Below are 11,651 nucleotides of genomic sequence, written 5' to 3'. Positions count from 1 at the left end.
TAGAATAAGCAGCAGGATTTCTTCATAGTATAGCCTTGCGCATAAATACTAACGGCCATAGGCATACGCAGTCTACCTATAATCGCTCAGCCTTCCAATTCCCAGCCGTGCGATCAGGTGTAAATAAGGTGAAACGTAAATACAAGAATATACCCCAGACCAATCACAAATAAGAAACAAACTTATTACAGCAATTGTACTACTACATTACTATGGCCATTGTCAAAATTAGGGGTCTACTGACTAAGCATTGAAGAGTGACAAAGTACAGCGAAAATACCAGCCAAACTAGAGGACATGTTACACGCACCATGTGATAACGCACCCGCCTGGACTTGGACTTCAGTTAAGATATTTGGTCATCTACGTTACTAGATCCTGCACAGCGAAGAGCACCCAGGAGAGAGCGCTTCAGTTTGGTGCTGCTGGCTATTAGTACAACAGAGTGCAGGCTGGGGTAGGCAGATTCAAAAAGAGCACAGATGAAAACATAAAATATATTTCCTGCCTGGAAGCTTAAAGTCGTCAAATATAAACTTATAAAATACAGAGCATATAATAACAGAAAAGAGACCATATTCCTAACAGCACATATGTGGGCGTCTAGTTGGCTGTTAGTGAGTCCTGAATTTCTTCTGCTCATATTCCGGGTGTGTTTCAGGAGGGACACAATCAGAAGACAAATGGCTGCGCAGAATATGAGGAATGGTACCATAGATCCCAGGAAGGTGATGGTGTAGGCATTTCCATAATGGGTTTCGATAGCTACATCTCCAAAGCTGAAGCTGTTACTGTCTCGGGTAGAGTTCATGTGATGTTCTGAGTAAATGCACCATATGCTGGGCAGACTGGAGAGAAGAGACACCAGCAGTGACGTCAGGAGCAGCCAGGGGACCATCCTGGAGATGTTCATCTTCAGTCTCAGGTATAACCTGTTGCTGTAGTTTGTGATCCTCACGCAGTAGAAGACGCAGAGCACGGTGCCCCACCACAGGCTGCAGAACACCATAAATGTCAAAGAAACTTGATAAAATACATAATTGTCTAATGTTATGAGTGAGTGAGCGACACTTGCTGAAACAGCCTCCTGGAGAGACGTAATTAGAAGAATGATCCTCACCGCCCCCAGGCTGGCCATGATAGTGTCAACGGTTTGCAGAGTTTGACCCTTCAGCCACCAAATGAGGATCTGTGTCACAATAAATGCATTGAGGAATAATCCAATAACTGTCACAGAAACTATAGAGGATAACAAGATCAATGTGACAATTTCCATATTTTCTTTCTTCACGGGCTGAGCGTCCAATCCCTTCACAATCACCTAGAACTGTCCGGGGTAATGTGGAGACTGTCTGATCTGTGCTATGAACTAAGACGGAGCTAATATTAAATACAGGATAGTTTACTTCATGTTTTGCATGACATTTGGCTGCCAATCTGAATTTGGCTACAGCAGTGTCACCACTACATTTGAATGCATTGAGTTATTTTCTTACGTAAGTTAAATGACATTTCTCTCCTAGGCCCTTATTCTGGTTGGTGCGGTAATATCCGCGTGCGTTCGTGCCGCCGATGTTTTGTGTCTGCGCATGTGCAGAGGCGTCTCTGCGCATGTGCGAGCGGGGCGTACGGCCAAATCCCGCATGAAATGTGAACACTCCGAACAGGGGGTGGAGAGGGGCGTGAAGGGCTATTTGGGCTTATTACCATATGCGTACGCCCCGCGTTTCATGGGCGTTCCCATGCAAACGCTGGGCGTACGTATGGTAATGCGGCCGTGACGCACGTGTAGGTGGCGGACATATGACATCGCCGGATGTCAGCTGCCCGCCCAGATCCCTGCTTTTGCACGGAGAAATGCCCGTGTGGTCTGAGGTAGCGGGAGCTGCCTGACCACTCGGTCCTGCATTCGATGGTCTGCGACCATCGAATGATGGGGGAGGTTCCCTGAGATGGAGGAGGCGTATTCCATGAAAAATACACGTGCGGTCCGTTCGGACAGCATCTTGCCGCGTACGGACGGAGTTGGCGATCCGTATGGAAGGCGGGGTTACGCACGCACGGTCCTGGCCGCATATTCGTGTCCGGCCGCACCGATCAGAATAAGGGCCCTAGTGCATGTCGTCGTTATCTGATACTTAGGATAACTTGTAATAATATTACACTAGTGAGTAAATACCAAATTAGTTATGAAACTATACATGTATGCCAGTGTTTCAATTACATAATTCTCCAATCGCAGTGTCTGAATGAATTTTTTACACCAAAGTAGTTTAATGTTAAAGTATCATGATAACTACTATCTACTTTGCATGCAGCATTGGTGTACAACACAGAGGCTAGCATTAGCCGAAAGTCCAAGGTGTTTCATCACTGTCTACAATTGTAAAGCGCCACGGAATCTGCTGCGCTATATAAGACACTGTAACGGAATCTGCTGCGCTATATAAGACACTGTAACGGAATTTGCTGCGATATATAAGACACTGTAACGGAATCTGCTGCACTATATAAGACACTGTAACGGAATCTGCTGCGCTATATAAGACACTGTAACGGAATCTGCTGCGCTATATAAGACACTGTAACGGAATCTGCTGCCCTATATAAGACGCTGTAACGGAATCTGCTGCGCTATATAAGACGCTGTAACGGAATCTGCTGCGCTATATAAGATGCTGTAACGGAATCTGCTGCACTATATAAGACACTAACGGAATCTGCTGCGCTATATAAGACACTGTAACGGAATCTGCTGCGCTATATAAGACACTGTAACGGAATCTGCTGCGCTATATAAGACACTGTAACGGAATCTTCTGCCCTATATAAGACGCTGTAACGGAATCTGCTGCGCTATATAAGACACTGTAACAGAATCTGCTGCACTATATAAGACACTGTAACGGAATCTGCTGCGCTATATAAGACACTGTAACGAAACCTGCTGCGCTATATAAGACACTGTAACGGAATCTGCTGCACTATATAAGACGCTGTAACGGAATCTGCTGCGCTATATAAGACGCTGTAACGGAATCTGCTGCGCTATATAAGATGCTGTAACGGAATCTGCTGCGCTATATAAGACACTAACGGAATCTGCTGCGCTATATAAGACACTGTAACGGAATCTGCTGCGCTATATAAGACACTGTGATGGAATCTGCTGCACTATATAAGACACTGTAACGGAATCTGCTGCGCTATATAAGACACTGTAACGGAATCTGCTGCGCTATATAAGAAACTGTAACGGAATCTGCTGCGCTATATAAGACACTGTAACAGAATCTGCTGTGCTATATAAGACACTGTAACGGAATCTGTTGCGCTATATAAGACGCTGTAACGGAATTTGCTGCGCTATATAAGATGCTGTAACTGAATCTGCTGCGCTATATAAGACACTAACGGAATCCGCTGCGCTATATAAGACACTGTAACTGAATCTGCTGCGCTATATAAGACACTAACGGAATCCGCTGCGCTATATAAGACAGTGTAACGGAACCTGCTGCGCTATATAAGACACTAACGGAATCCGCTGCGCTATATAAGATACTGTAACGGAATCTGCTGCGCTATATAAGAGCCTGTAATGGAATCTGCTGCGCTATAGAAGACGCTGTAAATAAATAAATAAATAAATAGATATAATACATAGTGCAGGTGAGAGAGCTTATACATTATATTTGACTTACTGGTATATGTGAATTACAAGCACATTTTTTATGGCCAGTTTGACTGTTCTGTTGTGGATAAATGTTTGTATCAGTGGTTTTATGCCAGTGCTAAAGCCCAGAACCAGTACACTGGAGCTACATTAGCATATTTAGATGCATTATAGTTTTAGCCATACATTTTCCCCCAGATCAAAGTGTTCTCCTACTGATAACTATTTATGTATAGGATATGAGATCTGCAACTATTCAGATACATGAAGAGTAGGGGGAAAATCTTGAATTGTTTTCCAAAATTCTCCCATTGGTGGATATTTTCAACCAATGATAATTTATAGAATAATATGGGAGACTCTGATTGAGTTCTGATTGGTACCTCAACATTTAAGAGACATTTTTTTTTAATCTATGTATACATTTCACACTTTTTTGCTGGAGGAGTGATAGAGTGGAATATGGGTTATCCATTTTTGTCTGCTATGTTATCTCCCACTAATCAACATTCCTTATGAGCAAATTAATAGTATGAGTGATAATGAGAGATCATTGCAGCTAATGTACCAACTTTTTGCTATGCAGTTTCGTTAGAATTTCAGGGGACCCATGTTACTGTATGATTAAATCTATTTTATACTGTAACTCTTTGGTACAGCAATGGGGACCAGGTTTGCCCCAGTTTTCACCAACCACTACAGGTGGATGCTTAAAAAGCATTTAATTAATTTGGTGATTTGGGAGAATAGCTGCTCCTCTATGAGAGATACATTGATGCTTGTATCTCTTAACTTGTTGATTACCCTTATCACTGCTATTTTAACATCACATTCATTAGAACACAGAACTATTCACTTGTTTGAAAAACTATTCATGTTTAAAAAAGAGATTGCTATTAATATTTATAAAGACTACAATATTATTAGAAGTGACTAAAGAATATTTGCTAGGGCAGCAAAGACATATTAGATAACATTGCATCACACATGAAAGATTCATAAACCAAAATGCAGATTGAACGTAAGCCTAATTAGAGAAACGATACCATCACATTCTATTATAAAGTAAACAGCTGTTGTAGAAAATAAAATAAAACGTTCATCAGTCTTTATACAACATGTAGATTCAACAGTTCCTTCCATAAATTTAAATAAATAAATAAATCATATTCTGTGTCTGGATTCACATCTGTAAAATGAATTAAAAATCCTAATCAAATATTATATTTAAGAAATATTATAATAGTAACACTGTATGTGCAATCTCTTAAGGTTCCATACACGGTACTTGTATATTGTCACGGCGCCCAATTTCATATAAATCGCATCAGATATCATATCATATATCGTATCCGATTTACGGCCGATTCGATCGCAATGCGATTTTGAGGCTGATATTGAGGATGCGTACCGCGTGCACTCACCACGCTTCGGGCTGACTTGGATAGTGGGGGTCTGGAAGGATGGAATAGCATGCAAATCAGCCAAAAATCAAGGAAAATCGGCTAAAAAATGGGTGCTAAATCACATCCGATTTTTGTGGCCGATTGTCGGACGATTTCGCGGGCACCGTGATAATACACAAGTACCCCATACACTACTACGAGAAGTGTATGGCCACCTGATCCCCCTTGAGCCACTGAGGACCTCCCCAAGTGGCAGAATCACATGTGATACATGTGATGTGTCGCATTCAACCCCATTCCCCGATGGTCGGGAGGGGGTCCGAGTTGGAGGTCAGACGAGGGGCTCCTTCAATATCTCCCTAATATTATAACATAAAGTTTGTTTCAGATAGACATGAATTGTTTGTCTAATATCCATATTCAAGGAAGCATGAAACAATTGCAGCATGGGAGGTGACAATCCACGTATGTAGTATAGTCTTGCATCACACAGTGCTTATAAACAGCAAAAGCCTTCTACAGCCTTTCTCCACTTACAGACCAAATATTTCAAATGTTGCCCATATATCATTGAATGGAACATAATTTACCAAATGTGCCAGGATGAATTTTCTGACATGCAACCAGAATACTCTTACAAAGGGGCATCTCCAAAAGTAATTATATAAATCCACCACAGGGGAGTGCCAGTGAGGGGCAGATGCCGGTGAGGACATTTCTGCTAAGAATTGGTGCTTTGGTGAAAAGAAAGCTTTACAATAAATGTTTAGGAACATCTCCTGAATTGCTGGCAGGAATTTTAAAGACCATTCTTAGTGATTTTAGCATAATATTGCATGTCAATGAGGGAATGACCTGGACCCATGTACTCATGCACTTCCACATGTTTCATAATTTATCCAGAAGAAAAAAAATATGAATCAATATTGCTATTTTTAGCCGGTTCAGATAGGAGCATTATGTCCGGGTGTGGTAAAGGACCCCAAAAGTCGTGATCCACACAGTCATTAGCCCGACATCGAGATTCCAACTGCCCAGACTCAGACAGCAGGGGGGAGCGCAACAAAGCCCCTTGTGGGCTCACTGTGCTCTCCACACTGCGGGCACAGTGGTTTGCTACACTTGCCACCTACTCTATTCTCCCTCTATTAGGGTTGTGGACCCCCACGAGGGAGAATAGCCAGTGGCCGTTGGGATCCCAAGTGTGGGTACCGGATGGGTTCCCAACAGTCGGGATCCCGACAGTCATTTACCCGACGTCGGCATCCCGACTGTCAAAACGCCGGCAGCCGGGTGACCGACGGCCACCCGCTATTTTCCCTCGTGGAGGTCCACGACCCCCATAGAGGGAGAATAGAATAGGTGTCTCGCGTGGCGAGCGCAGCGAGCCCGCAAGGGGCTTTTTTTGCAATCGCCATGCTGTCTGACTCCGGGCAGTCGGGATCCCAACGTCGGGATAATGACTGTCGGGATCCCGACTGTCGGAGTCCCATACCACACCCCCGAGTGTTGGGGTTTTAACAGCTGGGATTCTGACGTCGGTGTAATGACTGTCGGAATCCCTTATGTCCAAAGTGTTATTCCAATCAATATCCAAAAAATCAAATACAGACCAACAGACTTATCGAGCAGATTTATTGTACACCCTGAAATTCGACCATACTCATTGAGTTTTTCAAAATTCCCTTTAGTGCCATTTCTGGGTTAGCAATAAGACATTGTCCACAAAGGCTGATCATTTTATTTCATTTTCTCCCACCTTTATACCCCTGGACTCAGACCATGACTGCAGCTCTCTATAACACCGAAAATAAGTGTGGATAAGCAATAACCTGGTGGGTGTTCAGACTGAGTAGCAAACCTCATGGCTTGTTCCAACTAGAACTGCCGCCATAGCCAGTCTGATTGCTCAGACCAAATATGTATTCCGGAAAAAAAAACTGACTTGAGGGGAATAAATCAGGCACCCTGTTGCCAATTATTTGAGCCAGTAATTGCTATCCGTAGTTAGAAGAGATACCAATGGCAGCTTTGGTATGAGCCATCTAAAGGAATCTGTAAAAGATGGAAAGACTGATGTTTCGCTCAAGATCTTATTATATATTCCAATAAAGTGTGTGATAAATCTGTTTTAATAACTTATAGAGATGCCTGAAACCCATCTGGACCAGGTGATTTACGAAAGAGCATACTCATTATCACTATGCAACTCTCCCTCTATAATATATTTAAATACAGTAAAATGTCTTATTGGCAGGGCCGGATTTGTGCCTAGGCCCGTGAGGCACGGGCCTCAGGGCGGCACCAATCAAGGGCTGCCATTCTTTTAAATAGCAGTATGGCAGAGCGGGTGGGAAACGGCAAGTGACAAGCGGCGCCGCCGTTGACATGATTCATCATATGTCAGCGGCAGCGTCACTCGTTACCTGCCGCTACCCTCCCGCTCTGCCATGCACACAGTACATCACCGGCGGCGACTACCTGTATCCAAGGGTCCCCCTGCGTCTTCGCTGAGTGAGCAGATTTGCTCAGGCTCACTGCCTCCAGCGCCCATTGGCTACTGTATACACAAAGCCTATTGGCTGCTGTGTATCCAATGGGCGTGGAAAGCAGCTGAGCTGAGCTCATTATGTGCTCAGTCAGTCAGTGTCTGAGAGACTGACTGAGACACAGTCACAGCAAACAAAGTTATTACTCATACCCCTTTCACACTGCACTTTTAAAACGGTATATTGCAGTTTTTTCCCCATTTTAAAACGTTTAAGGCTGCAGTGTGAAGGTGCCAGAGTTGATTTACCGGTTAAAGTTAACTGGTATTTCAACACGTTTAAAAAGCAGAGTCCTACACGTTTCAAAGCCGTTTTTTAGGCAGTGTGAATGGCTCTATTTCTATGGCTTGAAACGTGTCCCTTGGGGGTTAAACAGGTTTGGTATTAAATGCTTTTTAAAACGGTTTTCACCTGCAATGTTAAAGGTCTTAAGGTTCAGACCCGTTTTAAAGTCCCATTTAAGAATACAGGGTCAATACCCGTTTCTGCAATGTGAAAGCAGTATTAGACTCCCAGCCACCTTCCCTCCGGGTCCTCCATAGATACAGTTAGCAATGTTATGAGGTGGGCTAAAGTTAAATTTGTATGAAATCTATAAATTTATATATGTGTGTGTGTGTGTGTATGTTTGTGTGTGTATATATATATATATATATATATATATATATATATATATATATATATATATACACATACATATGTAGGGGGGGGGTGGGGGCGGCCAAAAATGTTGTGCCTAGGGGCGGCCTGACCCCTAAATTCGCCCCTGCTTATTGGTCTTGATTTAATGTTGGCAGTCTAGCTGAAGATAACAGTTTGTCCTGCTGTTCTCCATCTACCTGAAATCCCTGCTACAGTATCTTAAGAATTTTGAAAGTGTGACAAGATATCTTCAGTAAAGACATGCTGTCGGTTTCGCTATTTCATGGATGTTTGAAGAATGGGTCTTTGTATTGGTTGTATTACTTTGTAAAATGTCATTTTTATATCATTTTTCACATACTGTACTTAATGATGTATTTATCTATCTGTATATGTATTGTCTGCTACCCACTGAATTACTTGTATTTGTTAACATACGTTGCTAATTTCACAGCTGAAAGTGATAATCTAGGCAAAATACCAATTGGTCAATGGAGGAATAAAAAATGGCTCAATGTAGCCTCACCATCGGTCTCTGATGACATTGCCCCCTCCTATAGGCAGAGAAACTGGTCAGGACATTTAATTACAGGATTTTTTACTTTTGAACATTTCCGAAGAGTCTGTGAGTTACAATTTCATTGCAAAGCCAACTCACAGTGACTGCCGGAGCTACAACACTTAATAACGCTTTATTACGGGCATAGGGTAATAGAAGAATAAATCACTCCTCCCCTCACAGCTAGTGACCCATGGCACTCCATCCTCACTTTAATAAAACGTTGCATGGACTAGCAGCAGTCCATAAAATAGGACAGAGGTTCCCAAACTTTTTTTAGTCACGGCACCCTGAAGCATCAGAATTATTTCCCGGCACCCCTAGGCTAAAGGTTTCTCATTAAGAAAGTTAGAAACAAATATTAAGTTAAATAAATTGTGTTGATATCCCATCCTTAGGATCAGTGATGTGGCAATGGACAGGATTTACTTCTGTTTGTGCACAGGTTGACCATTATATTGGACATATATAACATGAATTGGTCCTGGACCACCAACCCAGGGCACCCCTGCAAGTCTTCCAAGTCACCCCAGGGTGCCACGGCACACAGTTTGGGAACCACTGGATTAGGAGGTTAAACATAGCACAGGGACCTCTTGTGTACACACAAAGCAATATGATTGCTGGCAATATCTTCAAAGGGGGGGTGCGAGCCCTGCTCCATGCTCTGTGGGGGGGGGGGCTGTTGTTGCCCCGAGGGGGTGTGTCCACCGCTGACCTGCTGCTCCACGGAATGTCACTGGAGGAAGCTGCTGATCACAGGACCATCAGCGACCATTGCAGAGTTGTCCGCTCAGTGACCATAACCCCCGCAATTCTTGCTAGAAGCTGAACCATGTGTACGGGGCTTAAGTGTGTGACCCACCGTCCTCCCACCCTTCACTATTTATAAAATGTTCATAGAGATTGAGCATAGCACCAAAGACTAAGATATTAACTCAGATAAATGCTCTCTTTAAAAGGGGGAATGAGGAGACAAGTGGGTTGCCATTCTTGGGATTGGCAAAATTGCCAGGATTACGAACCCGGGATTGGATACTCCAATCTCTGGATTTCTAAATAAAAATGCATATGCATGGACTTTTTGTGCCGGATAGCACTGAGCCCAAGTCACACTCAGCTCTGACTCTCAACAGGTTGGTTGTGCAGCAACACTGCGTGATCATAGGAGTCTTGCTGCTCAGCCATGCCACTGCGGTCTGCCCCATCCTGGCCCCACCTAACTGCCCATCTGCTTTTGGACTGCTTCACAGCTGTTCCCAATGGAGCATAGTATCTGAAGACCAATCACAGGAATCTGGGGATTTAGAGTTTTTAAATCTGAGAATTTAAAATTTGGCCATGATATACTGCCCTAGACACAAGTGTCCAATTTTAATGTATGGATATTTGTTTTAACAAATATCAAGACTGTAGTTTGTTAACAAATTATCTTTTGAAGCTCATTGAAAAATGTATTATATTTATTATTCGACTATTTATGTTGTCATTTTTATTATTAAATTACAGTTTCTTATATAGCACAGCATATTCCATTGCGCTTTACAATTGGAAACAACAGTAATAAAACAAACTGAGTAGAACAAACTGACATACAGTAGAGGTAGGAGGGCCCTGCTCGCGAGCTTACAATCTATAGGGATAATAGGAGTGATACATAAGGATAGGATTTTATAACATGGCAGTCCCACCAGAGCACAAGACAGTCCTGATGTGATGCAATTAGATATGAATGCTACTGGAGGTTGTGTGGGGGTCCGGAATATGATAAGCTGTCTGAAGAGGTGAGTTTTCAGGGAACGCTTGAAAGTTTGGAGGCTAGAGGAGAGTCTTATTTTGCGTGGAAGGGCATTCCATAGGGTGGGTGCGGCCCAACAAAAATCCTGCAAGTGTAAGTGGGAGCGAGTAATGAGTGTGGATGAGAGACGCAGATCTTGTGCAGAGCAGAGAGGTAGGGTGGGGATATATTTTGAGATAAACAAAGAGATATAGAAGTTGGTGTAGTCAGAGTTATGGCTTTGTATGTAAGTAGAAATATTTTATATTGAATGCAGTAATATACAGGCAACCAATGGAGGGACTGGCAGAGCGGATCAGCAGACATTGAATGTATAGTTAGGAAGATCAGCCTCGGAGCTGCATTCAAAATTAATTGCAGTGGTGAGAGTCTTTTTATAGGAAGTCTGGTAAGGAGGCCATTGCAATAATCAATGCGTGATATAATGAGTGCATGGATTAGAGTTTTTGCAGCGTCTTGTGTAAGGTACGGACAAATCAGTGGAATTACTCAAATTATAAAAAAGTATAAAGTGTTTCTATATGGAAGTTGGAGTACCAGAAGACCATCCCGATGGGGGGGGGGGGGGGGGGTGGTGGTACAGGGTTCCGACAGTCGGGATCCTGACAGTCATTAGCCCGATTTCGGGATCCCGACTGGCCGGACCCAGACAGCATGGTGAGCGCAACTAAGCCCCTTGCGGGCTCGCTGCGCTCGCCACGTTGCGGGCACGGTGGCTCACTACGCTCCCCACCTATTCTATTCTCCCTCTATGAGGGTCGTGGACCCTCACGAGGGAAAATAGCCGGTGGCCGTCGGGAACCTGGCTGTCTGCGTTTTGACAGTCGGGATCCCGACGTCGGGTAAATGCCTGTCGGGATCCCGACTGTCAGGACCCCGTCCGGCACCCCCGATGGGGTGATCTTTTATCATTTTTTTATAAATTCGCTTTACAATCTCTCCAGAATTCTAGATTTTTGTCTTGAATAAATAGTACCTTGGGTGTTGGCGGGAGTCTATATACCTTTTTCAGCATTATTTC

Source organism: Crinia signifera, chromosome 3, assembly GCF_055691185.1.
Source record: "Crinia signifera chromosome 3, ASM5569118v1, whole genome shotgun sequence".
NCBI classification, from domain to species: domain Eukaryota; kingdom Metazoa; phylum Chordata; class Amphibia; order Anura; family Myobatrachidae; genus Crinia; species Crinia signifera.
This window is presented reverse-complemented; position numbering follows the sequence as displayed.